The following is a 24,128-nucleotide window of genomic DNA, read 5'->3' as shown; positions in this document are numbered from 1 at the left end:
GGCTGTCAACAGCAATACATTTAGGCAAAAGAAGATGTAGAAAAGGAAGCAAAGAGAAACAAACAACAAAAAAAGGTTAGGTTCCATTGTTTCATTTCCTGGTGAACCCAAAAAATCTGAAACCTCTGCAACAAGAGGACTTAACTTTGCAGATTCTACAAAATTTTCCCTCCAATGTACAAGAAAGACACTGAAGCTAGCCAGTGTCCTGGACGTGTGACAAATGGTCTGCTCCGATGCACACCTTCCAGCCAGCCCTCCTCACCACCCCAATATCCAGGCTCCCTAATGTTTGATACAGAAATTGTTGGCTTTTCTTGCCCTATGTTGGTCAAAGACTACACAGGAGAAACAAACAAATCCCAAATTTCAGTGGCTTAAAACAGCAAAGGCTTCTGTATTTTCTATTGTTTTTATTGATACATATTGTTGATGCTACAATATGATTATTGTCACATGCTCAACACGAGGTAACAGAGTAGGAGCTCAGAGACCTAGCCAACTTTACCATCTTCCTAGACTACTGCCATGGCATGAGTCTTCACAGTCCAACATGGAAAGGGAAGAAAGAGGGTAGGAGGTTCACGTTACTTCTACTCGCATTTTGCTGCCCAAGCAATTCATCTGACCACGCCTAGCTTTGAGGGGTGACAAAGGGTGTGTCTCAAAGAGAATAAGACCAGAAATACTGGTGGGCATCCATGCTGTGTACCTCACAGGTTTAGGAGTCTCTGGCTGGGAGTCTCTGGTTGGGAGAGCCACAGGACACATACTGTAAAGATACTGAAATTCAAAGGGATGTGTCTGGTCTGCGTCATGTAGAGAACAAGAATCATATGATTCCTCTCAACCACCCCTACCAACACTCAACATGAAAACATCAACCAAGTTCTAGGGGCAAAAGGGGAGCCCAAGAGTTTTCTATTCAGCCAAATTGTACCACTATTACAAGAAACCAATGTTCTTAAACATGCAAGAATTCAAGGACTACAGCCTGGTATGAAAAGGGATGAATTGGACAGGGAGGGACAACTCTGGAGTCACAACTTTACATGTTTCCTAAGCCACACTGACCCCCTGGAGACCAAAGTCTGATGGGGACATTTCACCAGGGCAGGTTGAATAGGAGGGCAGAGACCACAAACTAATACGGTTAACCACACCCCTCCCCATGTCCCCTCTGTACTACTGTTGATCAACAGTTGGATGCACCTACTCATATTTGAGTAATTCCAAGAAAGAAGCCAGGTGGCAAGGACCCCAGTATGAGTATTGCAAGAGGGGGAAAACAGGGAGAAAAAGTAAATGCTGAAGGCAGATTAAAAAATATATACAGCCTAAACGATCTATTCCAGAGAACAAAGACATTAGTTCTCTTCAGTATTAAATCATTGACAGCATAGATTTTCAGAGGGAAAAAAAAAAAGTTCAGGGAGGGAATAGAAGTAATCCAAAAAGAAATAAGAAGAAAACCAGTCGCAAAGTGAACTGGCAATGCTCAGGAAATAAATGGAAGCTAAAAATAAAGCAATTATAGAGATGAAAGTCAACTTAGAAGCAACTGAAAATAGATAAAAACCATGGAAAACGCAGGCCATGCTTAAGAAATCACACAAAATGAAAGAGAAAGGAACAATGGGATCAAAATTATTGTAAATGAGACAATTCAAACTGAAGAAAGAGGCAGGCTGACATCTTCAAACTGGTATTCTGAACAGAAATACGCAAGGGGGCGGGAAAAAAACAAAATTCAAAAAAAGTTTCTTGGGGCGCCTGGGTGGCTCAGTCATTAAGCGTCTGCCTTCAGCTCAGGTCATGATCCCAAGGTCCTGGGATTGAGCCCTGCATTGGGCTCCCTGCTCGGCAGGAAGCCTGCTTCTCTCTCTTCCCTGCTTGTGTTCTCTCTCTGTCAAGTAAATAAATAAAATCTTAAAAAAAAAAAAAAGTTTCTTTCTTGAGGTAAAGAAAGCTAGGTACCTCTAGGGTTTTTTGTTTTTTTGTTTTTTGTTTTTCAAATTTGTATTTAAATTATAGTTAATTAAGATACAGTGTAATATTGGTTTCAGGAGTAGAATTTAGTGAGTCATCACTTATGTACAACACCCGGTGCTCATCACAAGAGCCCTCCTTAATTCCCATCACCCATTTAGCCCATCCCCCTAGGTATCTCAAGATTTAAAGGACACACCATATCCCAGGAAAAATCAGCAAATTTAGAAGCATTGGAACACGTACTGTGAAGATACTGAAATTCAAAGGGACGTGTCCTGTCTGCAACGTGTAGAGAACAAGAATCACATGATTCCTCTCAACCACCCCTACCAACACTCAACATGAAAACATCAACTAAGTTCTAGGGGCAAAAGGGAAGCCCGAGAGTTTTCTACTCAGCCAAATTGTACCACTATTACAAGAAACCAATGTTCTTAAACATGCAAGAATTCAAGGACTACAGCAACAAAGGGCTTTCTGAAAAATACTTACTGATGAAATCCAGCATTCTAAGGCATGAGTCGAAATTAAACACCCAGCACTGTAAAAGGACAACCATAAGCACTGGATCCACTTAAACACAGAACCAAAGCTGAGCAACCATGGGAATGAGTTGATGGAACAGAATATAAATGTTATAATTCCAAAAAATCTAAAAATAATAATGTAACTAACAGGGGCGCCTGGGTGGCTCAGTCCATTAAGCATCTGCCTTCGGCTCAGGTCACGATCCCAGGGTTCTGGGATCGAGTCCCACATCGGGCTCCCTGCTTGGCGGGAAGCCTGCTTCTCCCTCTCCCACTCCCCCTGCTTGTGCTCCCTCTCTTGTGTTCTCTCTCTCTGTCAAATAAATAAAATAAAATCTTTTAAAAAAAATAAAAATAAAAAATAAATAATGTAACTAACAAAAATCGGGAGGCCGGGGGTGGAAAGGAAAAGAAAGTGCATAAAATCTCCCTTTCACAGCAGAAAGTTAATACCTGTCATGTACAATTGAAACATCCAGTTTTCAAAAAGTGAAATCATGCCAAGCTCTTAATAATTTTTTTCACAATTGTGTCTTCACCTGAGAAATATCTTTTAGGAATTTATAGCTCTTGTTATGAACAAATGTTTATGTGTAGTTCAACAATTCCTTCAGTTTGATTCTACTTCCTTTTTCTTCTGGTAAATACAAGTAGACTTGGGTTTAATCATGTTTATAAAAATAGCATGCATCATATGAACTTATTTTTGTAAAGCTGTATCTACCAAGGCTTCTGTCTAAATACGTGCCTGCAGAGAAGTTCAGGATGATGCTCATCAGTGTTGGCAAAATGGTTTCGGAGAGGTAGAAGCTTTTGCTTTGCTCTTTTTCTCTGTTTTTTTCTGAAATTCTTAGATTTTGTAGCTCTTCCTTACTGTCCTAAGCAACACAGCCTAGCCTGTGTTTCTCATTTCAGACACAGAGTGTTGGTCTCATCCTGTCCCACCCTCTTACCCTAGTGATGTGTGCATTTCCTAGAGCTGCCATGACAACAAACCTGGTGCTTAAGGCAACAGAAATGCATTCTCTCACAGTTCTGGAGGCCAGAAGTCCAAAATCAAGGTTTTGGCTTCATTGGGTTCCTCCTGGAGACTCTGTGGTAGAATCCATTCCATGCTTCTGTCCTAGATTCCAGTGGCTGCCCCACTGCCGGGCTCCTTGACTTACAGACACATCACTCCAAACTCTGCCTCTGTGTCTTCTCCCCTACTCTTCCCTTCTGAGGACATGTTGGATTTTGGGCCCACCCTAGTCCAGGACAATTACAATCTCCTTTCCTTAACCTAATTATATCTGCAAAAGCCATTTTGCCAAGTAAGGCCACATTTTCAGGTTTTGGGTGAACCTGTCTTTTGGGGGCCAACGTTCAATCCACTCTAAATGCTTTCCGAATGGTTAAAACAAAAACTCTGTGCTTACGGGACTTTAAATGGCAGAGTCAGGGCCAACCTGGCTGGAGGAAGGGTTCCATGTGATCCTCAGTGAGAACCAAACAGTCTGAGAGAGCAAGAAAGCCCAATCATCTCTGCACCAAAGCCTTTGGCGTGGCTCTCTTCTCAAGTAAAGGACGTCTGAACAGCACTGTAGAAAGCATTTTTATATCATGTGGCAATTTAATAACACATCCGTAGCATGGAGATTACAAACCCTAACCCACAACACACACAGGCTTCCGAAATCAGGGTTGGCAATCATTTCAATTTTAATACACATTAAGTTATTCAGAATTTTAATGATTTGCATAACATTCTGTGGAATTACTAATGGAGTCAGTTCCTTTTCCAAGGTGATAAATGTATCAGTTAGGAAGGCCTTGGCTACAGTTGACAGAATACCTAAGGAACAGCAGCTTAAACTTAGTAGGGGTTTTATCTTGTCCCGTAACAAGAAGTCAGGGGGTTGCTGGTGTGAAAGGTTCAGCTGCTCATTCAAAACATCAGAGACCCCAGCTGCTTCTCTCTTCCCGCCCTATAATCCTTAACATGTTACCCTTCGTCCTCATACTTGTCGTTGAATGGCTCTGTGCTTGAGACATCACCTCTGTTCTATCAAAGGCGGAGGAGGAGATGGGGGTGCACCAAATGTGTCCTTTCCAGAATTCTCCAGACGTGTTTTCTTATACCCGATTGGCCAGAATGGTGTCACATGCTTCCCAAGGCCACCTGCACTACAAAGGAGGCCGGGAAGGAGGCATATATTGGCACCTGACAAAATCAGAATTCTAGTAGCAAACACGGGGCAGGGGGCGGGGGGAGGATATCGATTTTTAAGTTATGATTAGTGAAGTAGAGTTGACATGCATTCTTATATTAGTTGCAGGTGTACGGCATGGCGATCCCACAACTCCTGGGTATCGATTTAATAAGAGTATCTGCCACAAAAAGAAATCTGGAAGGCTCGGGAAACTACATCTCAGAAAACCCTGTCCCTTCTTCCTGGCCAATATCTGTTGAGGCATTATCCCTCTCCCTGCTGAGCATTTCTCATCCGGATAATTAGGGCTTAGGATAAAATTTGAGCGGGGTGATCTTTTAAAAATGAAAACCAGATCCTGTTTTTCTCCCACTGCCTTCAAATAAACTGAACTCCAAATAAAATTTGAACTCCTCCCCACGGCCTCTGAGACCCAGCGTGGTCTAGCCCCTGTCCGGCCCCTTGGGGCCCATCTCCCGAGCCCTTGTCCTGGGTCTCTCCTGCTGTCCTGGGAACAGCCCGAGGGTTCCTGCTGCAGCGACCTTTCTGTGGCTACTCCTCTGCAAGCTTCCGCTGTCCCCCTCCCAGTGGCAGGCCACATCTTTGCACCTCTCAGGTCTCTGCCCAAAGGTGGTTTCCCCAGAGAAAACTCCTCTGAGCCCCTCCCTGAGACTCCTCATCCTCCTACCTGCTTTCTAGTCCTCCTATCATTTATTATTATTTGAAATCATCCCTGCATGTGCTCCCTGCTCCCTGTCTGCCCACCGCTCTATAGGGCCCCTCCTCCAGGGCAAGACCACTTTCTGTCTTATTTGCCCTGTTTCCCCAGCTCCTGGCTCCACACTTCGCACATCAAAAGTTCTCAACAGATCTCTGTCGAATGAGTGAGAATATGGACCAGAGTTAAGAACCCAAACATCAAATATCCAAGCAGAACCAACAATGGGGAAGCAAGTTCGGGATAATGGGCCCCTAGAGTAGAAATGCACAAAGGGGCTCCTGGGTGGCTCAGTCGTTAAACGTCTGCCTTCGGCTCAGATCATGATCCCAGGGTCCTGAGATCGAGCCCCACATCGGGCTCCCTGGTCCACGGGAAGCCTGCTTCTCCCTCTCCCACTCCCCCTGCTTGTGTTCCCTCTCTCGCTGTGTCTCTCTCTGTCAAATAAATAAATAAAATCTTTAAAAAATAAAGTTATGGTAAGAATGTTTAGTAAAGGGCGCCTGGGTGGCTCAGTTGGTTAAGCAGCTGCCTTCGGCTCAGGTCATGATCTCAGGGTCCTGGGATCGAGTCCCACATCGGGCTCCCTGCTCCGCGGGAAGCCTGCTTCTCCCTCTCCCACTCCCCCTGCCTGTGTTCCCTCTCTCGCTGTGTCTCTCTCTGTCAAATAAATAAATAAAATCTTTAAAGAAAAAAAAAAAAGAGTAGGAATGCACAGAGGGTTACATGAAGATGAAGAGAGCAGCCTGTGCTTGCAGCCCTCAAAGGAGCACACAGTCCCCCCAGGAAAGTAAGAGGAAAAGAGGGTGTGGGCGCAGCATGATAGCTGCTGGCTTCAAACTTCCAAACTGGAAAATGGTGCACAAAGATTTTGCTAGAGGGACGCATATTGCAATGTTATTGGCAAAAGCAAAAATTGAAACCACCAAACCATCCAACGATAGAGAGTTAAGACAATTTCAATACATCCATATAATATAGTTTCAAAAAATTAGATTCCAGAATTATATTTTATTACATGGGAATAGAGTAAATATAGAGTAAATGACAATGGGATTCCAAAAAAAAGCAATGCATAGAATAGTGCAATTTAAAAAAGAAGAGAGAAAGAGAAGATACATCTTCCCAGATGTAGATCGCAAAATGATAACAAGGTTATTTCTGGGTGGTCTGATGATTACAGCTGATTTCTATTTTCTTCCTTTTGTTTATCCATATAACCTAATTTTTCTATGATTAACATGTATTAATTATGTAATCTTTTTCCACTTTGGAACAACTGAATTAGGAATCATGTTTTAAATCCCATCTCGACAGTATGATCAAAACATTAGATATGAGAGGGGTTTTTCTTGGAGAGGGAGAGCAGGCTGCTGTTAAATATTATTCCAGGCACAAAATGTTTAAGAGATTCAGCAGGGCAGGGGGACAAGGGCCTGGATGGCAACACCAACAGTACAACCATGGGGAGGCCTAGGTGTCTGTTGACTTGAGGGCCGGTGGCACCATATGAACCTGAAGATCTGCCACCATAGACGGAATGCCTCTTATAGATGTACATTGTGCCAAACTCACTTTATCTTCAAAACCATGCAAATTAGGTATTACTTTCCCATTTTACAGATGAGAATCCTGAAGTTTAGGGAGGCTCAGTGAATTGTCTGATATCCTCCAGGGAGCAAAAGTTAGACCAACTGAGCCTGACTCCAAAGACCTTGTTTGTCCACTACGTCCCAGCTAAACCTCATTTATAATGTCAGCCTCAAGCCGTAGAAGTGGAAGACAACTAGCCAGCAGTTAGTCCAGTGGATATGAAACATTTCTTTCTGTTGTTATTCTGGATCCATTGGTTTGAAGAAAATCTGAATCAGAGGCAAAATCAAATAAGACATTAAATGCAACATGATATCCTGGATTGGGTCTTGGAAAAGACAAAGAGCATTAGTGGAAAAGCTGGTGAAATCCAAACAGTCTGGAGTTTATTCTTAAAAAACATGATAGGTGATGGATGTTAGATAGATGATGGATGTTAGAGAGATGATAGAAAAGATGGAACTGCTCTTGTTGAATGATGAGTTGGGGAGTGGGGGTTGGTGTACTGAGATAGAAACCTGCCTACTCAGCTATCAACACCTCCCTCCATCTCAGCCCCGAAGAGGGCTCTAGGTTCTCCAGGGGAGCACTTTGGATCCCCTTGAGCTGATTCAGTCAGCTTTCCTTATGGATGAGGCATCTAAATCCCAACAATCAAAGTAACTTGAAAAGAGCTCTCAGCTAGACACGGCAGAGTGGACTAGAAACCCAGGGTTATAGACTGAATGTTGTGTCCCCACCAAAATCCATCTGTTGAAGCCTTTACCCACAATGTGATGGTATTTATAGGCGGGCCTTTAAGAGGTAATTAGGTTTAAATGAGGTCATAAACATGGAGCCCTCATGATGGGGTTAGTGTTATTATAAGAAGAGGAAGAAGGACTAGAGCTCTCTCCCCACACCATGTGAGGTTATGACAAGAGGTGTTCATCTGTAAGCCAGGAAGAGTTTCTCACCAGGAACTGAACTGGCCGGCATCTTGACTTTGGACGTTCCTGCCTCCAGAACTTGAAAAATAAATGTGTGTAAAACCAAGAAAAGTTGAACCCGTTTTATCAAACATCTTTATTCCTGAGAGGCTGTATGAACTGAAATATTGTTGACATATACAGAGCGAATTTGCTCTTTTTTTATTGAGTTTGGTGTAACAGTATCACTGGACCAGTGGTCCTCAGCCCCAGACCCTGCATCCAAATTATCTGGGGGGCTTGTTAAAAGTCCAGGTTCCTGGGCAAACTTAGGAGATTCTAAATCATTACAACTTGAGAATGGGTCCCTGAGACTGGTACTTATCAGCACTTTCCATTTGCAGTGGTTTTCTCAGGGAAGACAACCTGGGGAATGAGAGATGGATCTGGAAGGAAGACTCATTTTCACTGTATCTGCTTTTTGATATATGAATTTTTCAAACACCGTTGCGTTCTGCCTATTTAAAACTAAACTACACTTGGGGGCCCCTGGGTGGCTCAGCTGGTTAAGCGTTTGCCTTTGGCTCAGGTCTGATCTCGAGGTCCTGGGATCAAGCCCCCGTCATGCTCCCAGATCAGCAGGGAGTCTGCTTTTCCCTCTGTGCTCTCCCTCTCTCTCTCTCTCCCACTCTCTCAAATAAATAAAATCTTTAAAAAAAATTAATAAAATAAATAAAATAAAATAAACTACACTTAACTCCCCACACACTACCATGGTAAGGAGCAATGAATCTAGGGAGACACTGTCAGGTCCCTGAAAAACAGAGCATTATACAGAATCAGCTAGAGGGTCTCAGGGAAGCCTCATAAGCTAGAGTCCTGGCTGAGACAATGAGCTGTGGAGTCCAACAGCCCAGGCTCTGAACCTGCCTCTGCCTCAAACAACTAGCATTCATTTTTCTGAGCATCTGGTCTGTCAGATCTGTACAATAGGACCTACCTAACAGACTCATGAGGATGACTGGAGACAATGAACTTGAGCACTCAGCACAGAGCCTGGCACATAGCAGGCCCTCCATAAAGAAAAGATTTTCTTTTTTTCTCCAGAGCCCCTGAGCTGGAATGGAGGTAACTGATATAATCAGGTCTGAATTATTTTTGGAGAGCAAAACTTTTCTTTGTTTTGTGAAACCAAATCAGCTATCTTAAAGCAAAAAAGCATATGTGTTAGAACGGTCTCCACATGCCCTGCTAGGTGCTAAAAGCCAAGATTGCTCACCATGGGGTTCCTGCTATCAGCACTAATCTAGGAAATCAGAACTCTGTACAAATTTTCACTTAAGTTATAAATGTGTGCATTCATAATTTTCTTGGACATCTTCCACACTATTGTGAAGCTTTGGCTTACTGTATGTTCTTTTAACTAAATTTTTCCTTAAATATATAAATAACTATATTACAAAATATTTGGAAAATAGGAGAAAAAAGTTCACAATTCCATGATGTGAACACAATCGATGTTGGTATTTTGTTATATTTTCTGCTAGGCTGTTAACATGTGAGTTATAATCATCATAAGCATTATATTCACACTAAACATCATTTTGTCTCGATTTTTCTATCAGTATATTTTCTATCAGTATATTTTCCCTATTTTGGATTTTCCCTAACATTTTCCCTATTATGGCAAAATCATCATGACCAAACTTTCAACTAGCTGCATAATATTCCACCGAGTGACTATGCCATGATATATTTAACAACCCCCCATTGTCTAACATTTCCATTTATTCTAATTTTTTTGCTGTTTTTAATAATGCTGCAATGAACATTTTTGTATGTAGATATTTCTATTGAATTAAAAACTATTTCCTTAGGCTAAATTCATACAAATGACAAGTCTTCTGTTTCTCAAATATGAAATTAAATTAGAGAACGGTATTACCCTAACTAGATAAAGTTAGAAAAATAACAATTTCATGTGAATGTTCTCTTTCTCTGGTTTTCAGAATTACCTGGGGAAAAACTTTTTGCACAGCAGAAACAAGCGGTCTGTGATCTACCAGAGACAAACAGAACTGCAAAAAGTTCACAGGGCAACATTTTATTTGGCTGTTACAGCTTCAACATCAGTTTTGAATTACTAGCAAGAGACAACCCAGAGCTTTGAGGAGCATAAGTGCCGGTCACCCAGCTCACATCCCATTGTCCACATGTGACCAGGAAGGGAAAGAAACTGCCCTTGGCCCCCCTGAAAAAACCTTCCCTGGAAATGAACGTGTACACTAACTAAAACAATCCTTTGACAGTATTCAACAACTCTCTGGTGAGCTTCTATCAGCACCCTGATGCCAAAAATTTATTCATTTTCCATTATTCCAGAAAGATCGTAATTCGATTTGGTAAGAACTTGTTTATATTAATAACAACTTATATTTACCAAGCACTTGCCACGTGCCAATCTTCTAATATATATCCTAAATATATGTTAGCTTTCATTCCATGTTATAGAAGGCACACGGAGGCACAGAGACTGGAATTTTCTCAAGATCACAGTTAGTAAGTGGTGGAGCTGGGCTTCAAGCACAGGCATGCTTGCTTTAGAAATCATTATGTTGACCAGCCCCAGAGACCCCTACTCTCGTGTTGCCTGGGGCTCGGGCAGGATCTCCTGGTTTCACCTGTATTCATTTCCCCTATTGCTACAAATTACCACAAACTTGGTGGCTTAAATCAACATGGTTCTTAATCTACAGCTCGGGAGATGAGAAGTCTAAAACAGGTTCACAGGACTGTGTTCCTTCCTTGGCGGCTCTAGGGGAGAAGCTTCTTCTTTTCTAGAGGCTGCCTACATTCCTTGCCTCGTGGCCATTTCTCCACCTTCAGAGCCATCAGATAGCACCTCCTTCCCTCGGCTTTCATCCTCACATTATTTTCCCTCTCTAACACCAACCCCCCTGCTTCCCTCTAGTAAGGGCTCTTGATTTTTTATCAGGAGGCTGACCTGGATAACCCAGGATAATCTCCCTCTCTCAAGACATAACTTCATCACATCTGCGAAGCCCCTTTGCCAAGCAAGGTCGCATAGTAACAGGTGCTAGGGGTTAGGACATGAACATCTTTGGGTGGCCTGTGCTCAGTTTTCCACAGCTGGGAAGTAAGTAAAGCTGAAAGACAATGCAGAAGGCCACAAGTGTACCTGCAGAGCTATTTCCTCTGAGATGTTACAAGAAGGAAAAGCTGTCAGGCTTAGAGTCCCAGCAATCCCAACAGAACCAGCATTAGGGATAGAGACAGCATTCAAAGAAAGAGTGCCCACCACTCTGTTTCTAAGCAGCTAATACAGTCCACATCCTTCACTTAACCCATTTTGTGATCACAACAACCCTGACAGGGAGCATCCTTGTCCGTAAAACAGAGGCGAGAGGCTCAGATTAGTTATGTAACTCTCTTGTGGTCACACAGCTAGCAAGGCTGGTGGGCACCAGGCCTGTGATTAGGACCCAGGTGACTCTGACCCCAAAGCGCAGATATAATCTACCCTGCCCAGGTGACTGCTAACAAAAGTGATCAAAATGAACCACATCAGCAGTGTGCACACAACCCCTCCACACCCACCCCCTGCACAACATTTAACACCGATTTCCTTATCCATTTGTTTGTCTACATGTTTGTTACCTATCTCTCCGTGAAGGTAAAGATCTTGTCTGTTGCTGACCGCTGTCACCCCAACTCTGAGAACAGGCCAAGCACATAGTAGACACTGAGAGCTGTTTGTGTAACAAACGAATAACACTTCTTTGACCGAGAGATAACCAGTGTGAGGAAACCCCACCACATACAACATGGCTGAGATGCTTAAAATTAACAAACACCCCAAAAGTCTCTCAACAGCCAAAACAAACAACTCTACATTCCAAGTTAATGCACTATCTCTTTAAAAAACCCCTTGAGACCCAATCCAGAGCCTGTGTTGTCTTTCTGGAAAGTGATTTCTAACTAATTTGTTGAGCTCTTTATCACTCTACTTCCTGCTAAAAGATATATGCTTCAGTGACTGAAATTGAAGATGATGATTATCCATCTGAAACACAGGATCCAAGGGAGCAAGGTACTGTGCATGAATACGAGAGAGTTACAGCCTCTGTAGGTGGAGAAAACGATTCAGAGAAACTGAGTCATGACATTTCTCAAATTGACAAGTTGGAAAGCCCCAACCCCAACACTTGTGTGCCTCTCCCTCAGCCCCTACAAAATGGATCGTCTCAGTGTAAGGACCTCATCCTCTGAAACACACATAACTAGACAGAACCACCTGGACTCAAAGAGATGATATTCTTTCATGCACACAGGACTTTGTCATTATGGTCATATGCACTTGATTATTTTTAAATTTTGACTCTGCACGTAAATATAATACCATTGCTTTTTTGATTCACACTGTGACCTTACATATCCCTCCCTCGTGGCCACTGGTCACTTCTTTTCTATCTGTCTCTCTCCCCCAAGAGTGCTGTAAGCTTCTTTGTGGCAGATAAGTGACTACATCATTTTTGAATCCTAACCTTGGTGATTGGCACTGCATGTTGGATGAATGAATGAGTCTTTCATTATAAAAATAATGCATGATTATTATGAATTTCAGAAAATAAAGGTAGAGAACAACAAACAGGTTCATGATCATGAAAAAAACAAGAAAGATTTTGTTATATTTCTCTCTTTTTTTAATGTAGAGTGCTCTTTCTTTCGTTTTATTTTTCTCCTTACAAAATCCTATGCGCACATTTCTGTGTTGGGACTTTTTCACTGAACCTTATAATATAAGCATTGCCCTATGCCATCTCAAAGTTCTGAAGACTGATTAAAGATAAAAATGTTCTAACCTGGCTCTTGAGGGCACCACTGGGTGCATTATTAACTTCAACTCTGGTGTTTTCCAAAGAGAATGCTACCTGTGACCCAGCTACTAATAAATCAGGCTTAATTTCCTCAACTCACCTAGAAAATCCTTTTGTTTTTCCTCTTCTGCCTTTTACCACCCGTGACCTAAATGGAGCTGGCCCCATGTCTTCTCAACTTGATAAATAGCAACAGCCATCTGAATCTATCCCTAAAACCATCCAGCAGGAGACTTTTGGCAAAATATGGCATAGGGCATTCTGGTTCTAGTGCTGTTCTATTGGGTTTTTTTCTATTAAAATAAATGTTTTCATGAACTCACAAATGTGTTAGTGATAACCATCACAGAGTTCCAGTTGATGTTTAAAAAACAAACTAGGTTTGGGAGAAAATTCAAGAGGCCTTCCATTGTCCAAATTTGTTCCCAGTCAACAGAGAACAGGGGCCAATGCCTTGAAACCAAACATATTTTTATGAAACCAAACATCATAAAACATGAGTGAGCATACCCTTACATCACTCAGACCACTAAGATTAATAGACACGCTGAAAGCATTTGCTTCACACTTGCTCAACTGAACAAATACATCTTTTCACAAAACTGATCCAAAAGCTTGGCCATTCCCAGATGTCTAAAACACAAGACTCTTTGCTCTCAAATTCCTCAATGAGAAAGTGTAGAAGAAGAGAATTTGGGACTTTAACCAAATGTTTAAATCTGGCGCCAAGAAGAGAAGGAGCTAAAATTGTACATAAAGAAAGAAAGAAAAAGAAAGAAAGAAAGGAAGGAAGGAAGGAAGGAAAAAGAAAGAAAGGAAGGAAGGAAAAGGAAAGAAAGGAAGGAAGAAAGAAAGAAAGAAAGAAAGAAAGAAAGAAAGAAAGAAAGAAAGAAAGAAAGAAAGAAAGGAAGAAAGAAAGAAAGAAAGAAAAAGAAAGAAAGAAAGAAAGAAAGAAAGAGAAAGAAAAGGAGGAAGAAGGAAGGAAGGAAAGAAAAGAGGGAGGAAGAGAAAATACACTGAGATAAATATCCACAAATAATCTCTTATATTATCAATGTTTTATTTCTTTGAGAAAAAGGACCTTCCTTCTATCTACACATGATATTGTCCATTGGGAGGGTAGAGTGAGTTTGTTTTGTTTTAATGCAGCATTTATTGACTTTTTAAAACCAAAAGGAATATGCTTATTGCCCCCCATGGAAATTTGGAAACCGCAATGGAAATGAAAGTCGAAAATATAAATCACCCATAACACCTCCACACAACAATAGAGCCACATTAATATTTTGATATTGAGGCGTCTCATCTTTGTGATACATTTATTATTTCTTAAAGCCAAAATGAATGTTCCAACACTAGAGACACTATTTGACAGCCTATTTTCCCCCTTAATTAATATGTAATAAACATTTGCCTCTGTCATTAAATGTTCTTGTAGAACATGGATTCTAGTGGCTACAAAATAGTCCTTTTGTTGATGTGCCATTGACTTAATCAATTTGTAACTGTAAAAGAAATAATTTCTAATAACCAAAAAAGAGTATGTTAAGTTGTGATCAACATCACTGTACATATAGCATTGTCTACGTTTTTTAAAATTTTCTTCAAATTAAATCATAAAAGTAGAAATGTTGAGACAAAGAGTTGCACAATTTTCAGACTCTTCGTATATATTGTCAATATAAATTTTGCATTCCTAAGAGGTTGTACCACTTCGTATTTGCACAACCTATGGACATGCCTACCCTCTAGCTAGTTTGAATTCTGTGAATCTTTACCAAACTACTTGGCCATTAAAACTATTTTGTTTTGCTATCATTCATTTATTTATTAAACACGTGCCTATCCAGACACTTCCTTGTGCAGGCTCAGCACTGCAGCAAACACAAGCTCCAGCAGACAGCCTGGGTTGGACTCCCAGCTCTGTCTTGCTCCCTCTTTGACAGCGGGCATGTTCCTCACCTGAGCCTCCATTTCCTCAGGTACAACACAGAGGCAAACACAACCCACCCAAGAGGTGAGCCTGGAAGTTAGCCACACTGACACATGTACACAATGCTGCATTCCCAGGCAGGGTCCCGGGGCCTCTCAGAAAGTGTTGGTACCTGAGTTCTACTTCCCTGCAAACCTGGGCAGCTACTCTGTTGAGGCACCAGCTCTCTCCATGACATTTGACTGAGCCTCGGTTGGGAAGACTCAGCCCTGCACTTGATGTACTCTGGTGTCTCAGACAACTCCTCCTCCATCTGAGGGAAGACAGACCAATTTATCAGAAGCTGATATTTGCAGTTTGTTAGATCTCACATTGACATTGCATTCATTCTAAGGGGAGAACTGTGCCCCCCCACACACACACACACAGTGTCTGAGTCACATGACCTCAAAGTCCCTCCTTTTACATTAAAGTCAGAGGCTTTAGTGGATGTAGAATTTGGCTAAAATTTGGCCAACTCTGCCTTAACTCTCAGCTCTGTCACTCTGTTTTGCCTTAGCTCCCCTTCTCTATATGGAAGAATTTCCAGCAATAACTCAAATAATGCTAGTTTTTTTATTTCAGATCTTTTATAAAGAAAATTTTTTTATTTCTTTATTTAAAAAAATTAAAAATTACTAGTTAAGCTGAGGCTCCATTTTGATCCTTTCCTTGCTCCTCAGTTAACCACTAGCCTGGAGCTAGTGTAATTCATTTCCATGCATTACTGTTTATGGAAGTGAAACTTACATGATATAAAATTTACCATCTTAAACAGTTCAGTGACATTTAGTGCATTACAATGTACAACCACCATCTCTATCAAGCTCCAAAACATTTCCTTCATGCCAAAAGAAAACCTCTGTAACCATTAAGCAGTCACTTCTCATTTCTTACGCTCACCTCCAACCCTTGGCAACTACCACTCTGCTTTCCATCTCTACAGATTTACCTGTTCTGGATATTTCATACAAATGAATATATACAATACGTGGATTTTTGTGTCTAGTTTTCTTCACTTAGAATAATGTCTTCAGGGGCACCTGGGTGGCTCAGTCGGTTAAGCGGCTGCCTTCGGCTCAGGTCATGATCCCAGGGTCCTGGGATCGAGCGCCACATCGGGCTCCCTGCTCGGCGGAGAGCCTGCTTCTCCCTCTCCCTCTGTCTGCCCCTCTTTCTACTTGTGCTCTCTCTCTATCTCTGTTAAATAAATAAAAATCTTAAAAAAAAAAAAAAAAAGAAGAATGTCTTCAGGGTTCTTCCATGTTGTGACATATATCAGTACTTCCTTCCTTTTTCAGAGCTGAACAATATTCCATTGTATGCTTACACTGTCTAAGTTGGGATAGAGTTCCATGCACACCTACTTGCTGCCTACCGCATTGTGCCAGGATTTCTTATATTGTGATGATCCAGGCAAGAGCCCTGCTTCCCTAATGCACAAACTTGGTGGATGGTGCAGGCAGGAAGATAGCTAGGTGTTCTGGCACATGGCCTTTGCCACCAACAAACCCGGGTTCGAGCCATGGCTCTAACCCTTTGTAATTACATGAGTATGATTAAGGTGATTGGCCCTTTATGCCTTTGTTTTCTCTATTTTCTCTATTTCTCTAAAGATCTAACAATCTTTTCTCATTCCATAAAATGAGCATGAAATATTAACCACCTCATTTGGGGTTACTGAGTGCAGCACACAAGACAATGCACAGTGACTGTGCAGGGACCAGCACACAGTAAGTGGCTGATTAAACACATTTTTAAATCATTTATCAAGCACCTGCCCTGTGGCAGGCACTGTTCTAGTGGTAAGAGTGCAACAGTAGGCAAAACAATAAACAATAGATAGCACCCAGTCCAGAGAGAAAGCAGATAATATAAAGTGAAGACCATCACCTGTGTGATCATGGGTTGGGGTGCTATGGAGCAGAGAGAGGGTGCTCCAGAGCTAGGTGGGGTTGACAATGTCAGAGGGGTTCCCATAGGACACAATGTCTAATCCATCAAGACTTAAACAAAAATAGGTCTCCATTCCTCTCTCTGTATCTCCTGCTGCCACAGTGCTCACCATGATTATCTCTTGCCCTACTGGCTGCATCAGCCTCCCAACCGACCACTCATCTCCCTTCACCAGCCCTCTCCAATCCACTGTCCACTCAGCAGAGCATCATTTTAAGAATAACAAAGATGACCTGAGCCAAAATCGAATCAGATGCTTAGCCTCAACTGGCTGAGCCACCCAGGTGAGCCTCCCATTACTCTTAAGATACAATTTAACCCTTCAAGCCCTGAATTGATCTCATCTATTTCTCTGCCTCTGTTATAGGCCACCTTGCCCTGTAAGCCCCAACCCACTGTCCTTTCATTTGTTAGAATTCCCAAAGCCCTCTCCTGCCATAGGACCTTCAGGCTTTCTCCCTTCCTGGAGGACTCCTCTCCTGTCTTCACCCAGCTAAGTCATCCTCAGGAATCTCCTTAAATTTCCCTTTCTTAGAGTGGCCTTCCCTGACCCCTAGAACTAAAATAGTTCCCCCTTTTTAATTTCTGACACCAACTCCCCTTTTATTTCTTTGTAGCACTTACTATCCTTGGTGTGTAGTTACTTAAAAAGAAGTCGTAAAATATAGTGGTTAAGAGTCTAAGCCTGCATGGTCTCAGGCAAGATACATACTTCTTGTGCCTGGGTCTTTCCACGTATAAAGTGAAAATAGTAATAATAGTAACTACCTTCTCTGGTTTTAAGAAGATGAAGTGAGTGGATGTGTGTGAAGCCTTCAGCACAGTGTGGAACCCAGGACAGCACTCAGTGAAACTCCTGGGAGTTGTTCAGCCCCCTAACCCACTGCAGATTCAGAGGCCTCATTGAATCAACAGTATTGACAAATGCCTGGGCACATAGTTGAATGTTAATGAAGATTTTTTTTTTTAATAAGTGTGGTTTTGAACCAGATGAAGAAACAGAGAGAAAGATCTTGCAGGTTGAAAGAGAGCAACAACATGCAATGTCATAGAACTCCACAAGAATAAAGTGCATATAAGGACTAGAAAGGGCTTGTCTAACTCTACACCTCAGCATATGGCCAGTAGTTGGTATAGGGGAGTGGAATAAATCTCAGTGAAGTGAATGAATGGCCCAGAGTTAGCAGAGCCAGCTTTCAGTTGATCTGGAAGAGTGGTAGGCTCTAGATAGCCTGAAGGGCAAAGGAAAAGCAAAAGAAGGCCAGCAATGAACAGGGGAAAGGCTCACTGGTAGGTCAAGGTCAGTGTAGAGCCTTGGTGGGAAGGCCAGGAGGGCTTGGCACTTCGGGTGCAGAAGAGATAGGAATAGATTCTACCTCCTGGCCACATAACTCTGATTTTTGAGCAAGGGCTCCTGGAAAGCTTTTTAAAAGTGGCTCATACTAAAAAAAAAAAAAAAAAGTGGCTCATACTTCAAAGACTCCATGGAAGAGGAACCCCCTGGGGACTGAAGGCTTCTGATGCCCTTGAGACCTGACCACATCAGAAGGCAACTTTGGTGTCTTTCCAGAGCTATCCACCCAGGGGGACAATGAGATGACTTCAACCCAGGTGATGTGTCTCATCACCTGTATCCCAACTGGCAAGGTCAGCTGAGCACCCACTAGGCACTATGGCTCTAGTTCTGTGAAATTACAAATGACCAGGGCTTAACCCCTGGCTAGAGCTGTGTAGGGAATTTGGGGCCACCCAACCCAGAGTTAGTGCCATTGTCAGTACCACTGTGGAACAAGCTTCGATGTCCTCTCCACAAAGCATGCTGCTATGATCAAGCATCAGTAGAGGTCAGCTTTGCCTACCTTAAACGTTACTTCCAAATCGAAGATTCTGTTCCACAGACTAAGGGTGCCTGACTGTTGGGGAGCTTACATTCTCCTGGATTTTGTTTTCATACAGGAACAGGGTAGTGTAAATTCACACAACCTTTTGGAAAGCAGTTTGACAGCATGTACCAAGAGAAACATAAAACATCAAATTTGACCCAGTAATTCCATTTCTGGGAATCTATCCTAAGGAAATAATCCTAAATAGGGATAAAGGCTTATGCACAAAAGTTTTCAATGTAATCTCATTTATAACAGAAAAAAAATGGAAATAGCTTAATTGTCCAATCATGGGGGGGAGAAGATTAAATAAATTATGGTATAACTACTTGATGAATATTATTTGGCCATTAATGGTTCCAAAGAATAACAGAGGAGAAATGCTTATTATATAATATTAGGTTAAAGAAAAAGCAAGCAGATGATCCAGTAATCCCACTTCTGGGTACATATCCAAAGGAAAAGAAAACAGGATATAAAAGAGATATCTGCACTCCCATGTTTATTGCGACATTATTCACAACAGCCAAGATATGGAAACAACCTAAGTGCCCATTACCCATTGAATGGATAAAGATGTGGTATATATAATAGAATATTATTCAGCCATGAGAAAGAAGGAAATCCTGCCATTTGTGACAATATGGATGGTCCTTAAAGTCATTATGGTAAGGGAGACAAGTCAAACAGAGAAAGACAAATACTGTATGATATCACTTATATGTTGATTCTAAAAAAGTCGACTATGGCTACAATGGCAATCATATTTTAATACATATATGTATCAAATCAACATGTTTTACACCTCAAATTTACACAATGTTGTGTGTCAGATATATTTCAATTGACAGAAAGAAAGAAGAAAGAGCAGCAACTGTGATAGATAATATCACAATCTTTGAATAGAAGATCTATGTTCACACACACACAGAACAAAAACTAATACAAAAAAATAAGCCAGAATGGTAACAGTGATTATCTGAGAGATAGAACTATAATTTTTGTTACTTTTATTTTTCCACATTTTCCTCTTCTACAAGTTTTCTTTAATGAACACATATTTAAAATAAAATACGAATAATTTTGTATGACAATGATACTCAGCAATAGAGCATAGACAATCAATTTTGAGGTTAAAAGAGAATACATGCATTTTGATGAAAACTTTGTAAACTATGACTAGGAAAACATATTAGAAGGAAATCACACACACACACACACACACACACACACACACAGAGCCAAACAAAAAAATGAACAAACTAAACCTGTCATTGGTTCCATTAGAAACATGACCCGTGGTTGAGTGGTTTTCTTACCTGTCTTTGCCCAAGGGTGCTATCTACCATAGCCCTTCATTCTTATCTTCCTCCAATCCTTCTGGACATGGCAGTCCAAGAGCTCTTTTTAAACTGTATGTATGGTCCTGTCACTCCCAATCTTACTCTCCATGTGCTTCTTATTGCTGTTCAGTTAAATTCCAAGATCCACAATGGCCTTTCCACTCCTGTGATCAGCCTCTGCCTCAACCTCCACCTGCATTTCTCATCATGCTTCTCACAATATTCTGCTCCGCACCAGCTTTGTCCCACCTTCTCCAAGGTATCCTGTCCTCTCTCATGCCACGCTTTTCCTCAAGCTTTTAGTTCTACCTTGACAGCCTACTCTACCCCGCCTCACACTTATTTTCCCAGATATCTGACATCATCCTTCAAGTCTCAAAAAGTTGTTTAGAAGTTATTCTCTCAGGCAGTTTCTCTAACAACACAGATGAGATTATTCTGAAAACACAGATCCAGAGCCCAGAAGGAACGTCACCGAAGACATGCATTTCCTAGCACTAGCAAGCAGGTAAATTCTAAATACTGCTAAACAAAAAAAAAAAATAAAAAAAGGAAGAAAAGAAAGGAATGTCTCTGACTTAGAATTGCTTCTCCTTTCACCAACAAAACCAACATTTCTTGAGTGGCACAAACGCCAGTCAATGAGATGCATTACTTCATTAATCTTAACAATCATACCTGGTTTGAGCTGTTTTAGATTTTTTAATTTATGGAAGAGAAAAGTGAGGTTTAGAGAGCTCATGCAAATTGCCCAAGGGTGCATGGCTGGGCAATGAAAACTTTGGCCTTCAAAGCCAGTGGTCTTACTCCATCAGCTGCCACAAAGAAATGTCAGTGGAAAGAGAGAAGATGTGGAGAGTCCTGCTAATTTAGACTGTGGTAACATTTCATTGCTTTTGTCCTTTTTGCCAAAACCACTATACTCAGCTTTCTTCCCAAGCACACTATGAGTCACTGTTGGATTTTCAGCTCTCTCTCCACTGGGATGGAGTCAGTGAGAATGTTGTTTTGGCTGGCAGGGGATGTGTGTGCAAGTGGTACCACCTGCTGCTAAATCTTTGCCTTTGTTGGGTCTATTGTCACTCTTAACTCTGAGACTGGCTCATGTCCATGGTTCTCCTCCAGAATGCCTCAAATGTTTTCAGCAAGAAGCAAAGCAGAGAACAAGGGTCTTCTGTTATCCGGGTAAACATTTAGAAACACTGGGCAGTTGGAATAGAACTGAAATGCCCACAAAGAAGTGAGTTTAGGGGTTTTCAATAAATTTAAGTTATCATTATTATTATTATTATTATTTTATTTTTGTTATTATTATTATCACCACCATCATCACTATTTTTCTGCCTAGATAATGTCACACAGACACTCTCAAAACCCTCAGGATAAAAAGTTTCATCACTAACTGGCCATGTTACCTCTGGCCTCCCTGAAACCAAAGACGGGCCCCTGGGTGGTTTTGAGGGGCAAAGTGGGCACAGAGAACACAGGACAGAAGATTCATCAGAGACCAGGAGCCAAAGCTGCAATAGCCAGAGCAGCAAAGATAATGCCAGCAATATTAACTCACCTAGTAGTTACTGAGTGCCTACTATGCTCTAGGCAACGTGGGACTCATTTTCTGTAGATTATTTCAATTAATCTTTACAACAATCATGGGAGCTAAGCAGTATTACTGTCCTCACATTAAACTAAAAGTTTGGGGCGCCTGGGTGGCTCAGTTGGTTAAGCGACTGCCTTCGGCTCAGGTCATGATCCTGGAGTCCCGGGATCGAGTCCCGCATTGGGCTCCCTGCTCGGCAGGGAGCCTGCTCGGCAGGGAGCCTGCTTCTCCCTCTGACCTTCCCCCCTCTCATGTGCTCTCTGTCTCTCTCATTCTCTCTGTCTCAGATATATAAATAAAATCTTTAAAAAAAAAAAAACTAAAGGTTTGCTTGGGGGGGGGTGTCAGAAAAATCTGAGTTTGAATGCCAAATCTATCACTTAGTAGCGGCATGACCTTTGCAAATTCTCTCATCTGGGCTCCTGACTTTCCATATCTCTAATAAACAGATAATAATACCTACTTCACTAAGTGGTCAGGATTCTCTATAGCAGGTGCTTCATAAATGGGTGTTATTATTTGCTGCCTTCAAAATAGGAGTCCCCATAAATGATGTTGATCATTAGCCCCTTGAAGGACCTCCTCTGGGCTGCCAGTTGCAACCCTTCCAATAGTTCCCTTGCCCTGGCCACTAACTAATGTCCTGGGAGGGAAGATATATACCTCTCAATGACCATCAGAGAAAGAGTGGCCCTATGTAGCCAGCTGGAAGGGAGAGGAGATGTTTTTGGCTTCCAAGGTGTTCCAGGAATCCAAGAACAAGGTGGGTCTCACCATTCCAACCAAAGCCATCCCACATACCAGCAAATAATTCCTCTTCCCATTTGTGCTTTCTGTGATTTTCCCTTGCATTTGCCCTGTGGCAAAGTTCTATCTAATGGATATTTTGGATCAAAAAAATTACAGAGTGGGTTTAACTATTGGAATGAATTTAAATAGGAAAGTGATACTATTCACTCATCTAGCAAATCTGTTTATCAAGAGCCCATCGTTTGGGTTCACTTTAGTAACACAGGAGAGCTTGGACTTGAAGGCAGAGACGGCAAGGCCAGAGAGAGCAGGTCAGAGGCTGTTGCAAGAGGTCAGGGGAGAGACAGGAAGGTAGGGGAGCTACTCACATGGCTGTTGGACCTTACTGGTCAGTGGTTGCCTCCAGAACCCAATCAGTATTTAAGACTAACTTCCTTGCTCTTATTCTGGCATCTAATTAGAATAAGTCATTAATCCACCAGTATATAGTGAGCACCTTTAGATTCTATCCCTTGGCTGCCATGTGGGGGGCATAGGTGAGGAAGAGAGGGTTCTTGCCCCAGAGGAGCACACTGTAAGGGGCGCATTCTCGTACCTGAGTCTTTATCAGGTATAACAGAAGCCTAGATTCCCCACAGAGACTGCAAACCCCTTAAAAGTAGGGATTGGCTTCCCCACATTTATCAGGGCCCCAATGACTAGTACCCCTCTTCCCTTCTAGAGCTGTAGACAACTGAGAAATGAAACAAAAGTTTGTGGGCATCCACATTGTGGAAATAAGTGAAGATGAACCAGATGAGAACAAGAAAAGGCTATTTATTCTGAACTTGCTATAGCAAGGGAGTGAGCCACCATCACTTGCATTTTGGCAGAGTCTCAAAGACAGGCAGAGGGGCAGGAAAGCTTTATAGTAGAAGAAACCAGGAGGCTGATTGGAGGCTGTTGGTTTGGGGAGGAAGAGGGTTTTGGAGTCCAGCTCTGCCCCTCACCAGCACTGCCAATCTGCCCCTAACTTCAGTCCCCTTGTGCACCATGAAGAAGTCCTAGCAGCTACCTCCTGGGGCTCATGGTAAAGAATAACCAAGAAATACATATAAAGTGCTTAGGACAGTGCCTTGGCACAATAAACGCTTGATAAATGGTAACTATTTTTTTATTTTTCATCATTCAAAGATGCGGCATCTCAGAAACAAGCTTAAGTGTCCATCGATGGATGAATGGATAGAGAAAATGTGGTATGTATATACAATGGAATATTATTCAGCCATAAAAAAGAAGGAAATCCTGCCATTTGCCACCACATGGACGGACATTATGCTAAGTGAAATAAGTCAGACAGAGAAAGACAAAATGCCATACGATCTCACTTATATGTGGAGTCTAAAATCAAAACCCAAACTCATCCTACAGAAAGCAGATTGGGAGTTTCGGAGGCTGGGGGTGGAGAGGATGGGTGACATACGTGAAGGGGGCCAATGGGTACAAACATACAATTATAAAATAAATAAGTCCTGGGAGTGCCATGTACAGCACGGGGATTATAGGTGACACTGCACTGTACATCTAAAAGTTGCTAAGAGAGCAAATCTTAAAAGTTCTCCTGGCAAGAAAAAAAAAATTTGTAACTATGTGTGGTGATGGATGCTAATTAGACTGTGTGACCATGTCACAATAGACACATATACTGAATCACTATGCTATGCACCTGCAACGGATATAATGTTATATGCCGATCATACCTCAATGTTTAAAAAGAAAAAAGAACGCGCACACACACAAAGATACAGCGGCTTTCA

At 41.8% G+C, this 24,128-nt stretch overlaps 1 protein-coding gene across 7 annotated transcripts in view; it reads left to right on the top strand.

Annotated features, from left to right (window-relative positions):
- The window catches only part of C1QTNF7 (C1q and TNF related 7), a 106,275-nt gene that overhangs the window by 55,255 nt on the left and 26,892 nt on the right, over nucleotides 1-24,128 (top strand). For 2 of the 7 annotated variants that reach the window (XM_081812595.1, XM_031037263.2), the window contains exon 2: nucleotides 23,506-23,567. The exons of the other annotated variants lie outside the window; for them this stretch is intronic. The gene's annotated coding sequence lies outside the window, so the exon portion shown is untranslated. The remainder of the gene's footprint in view (nucleotides 1-23,505; nucleotides 23,568-24,128) is intronic. 7 annotated transcript variants of the gene reach the window in all.

The sequence above is a fragment of the Leptonychotes weddellii genome, chromosome 2, assembly GCF_054177405.1.
Source record: "Leptonychotes weddellii isolate Sample4059 chromosome 2, ASM5417740v2, whole genome shotgun sequence".
Classification (NCBI taxonomy): Eukaryota; Metazoa; Chordata; class Mammalia; order Carnivora; family Phocidae; genus Leptonychotes; species Leptonychotes weddellii.
Note: the sequence above shows the minus strand (reverse complement) of the source record. Positions and strands in the feature narration are given on the sequence as shown.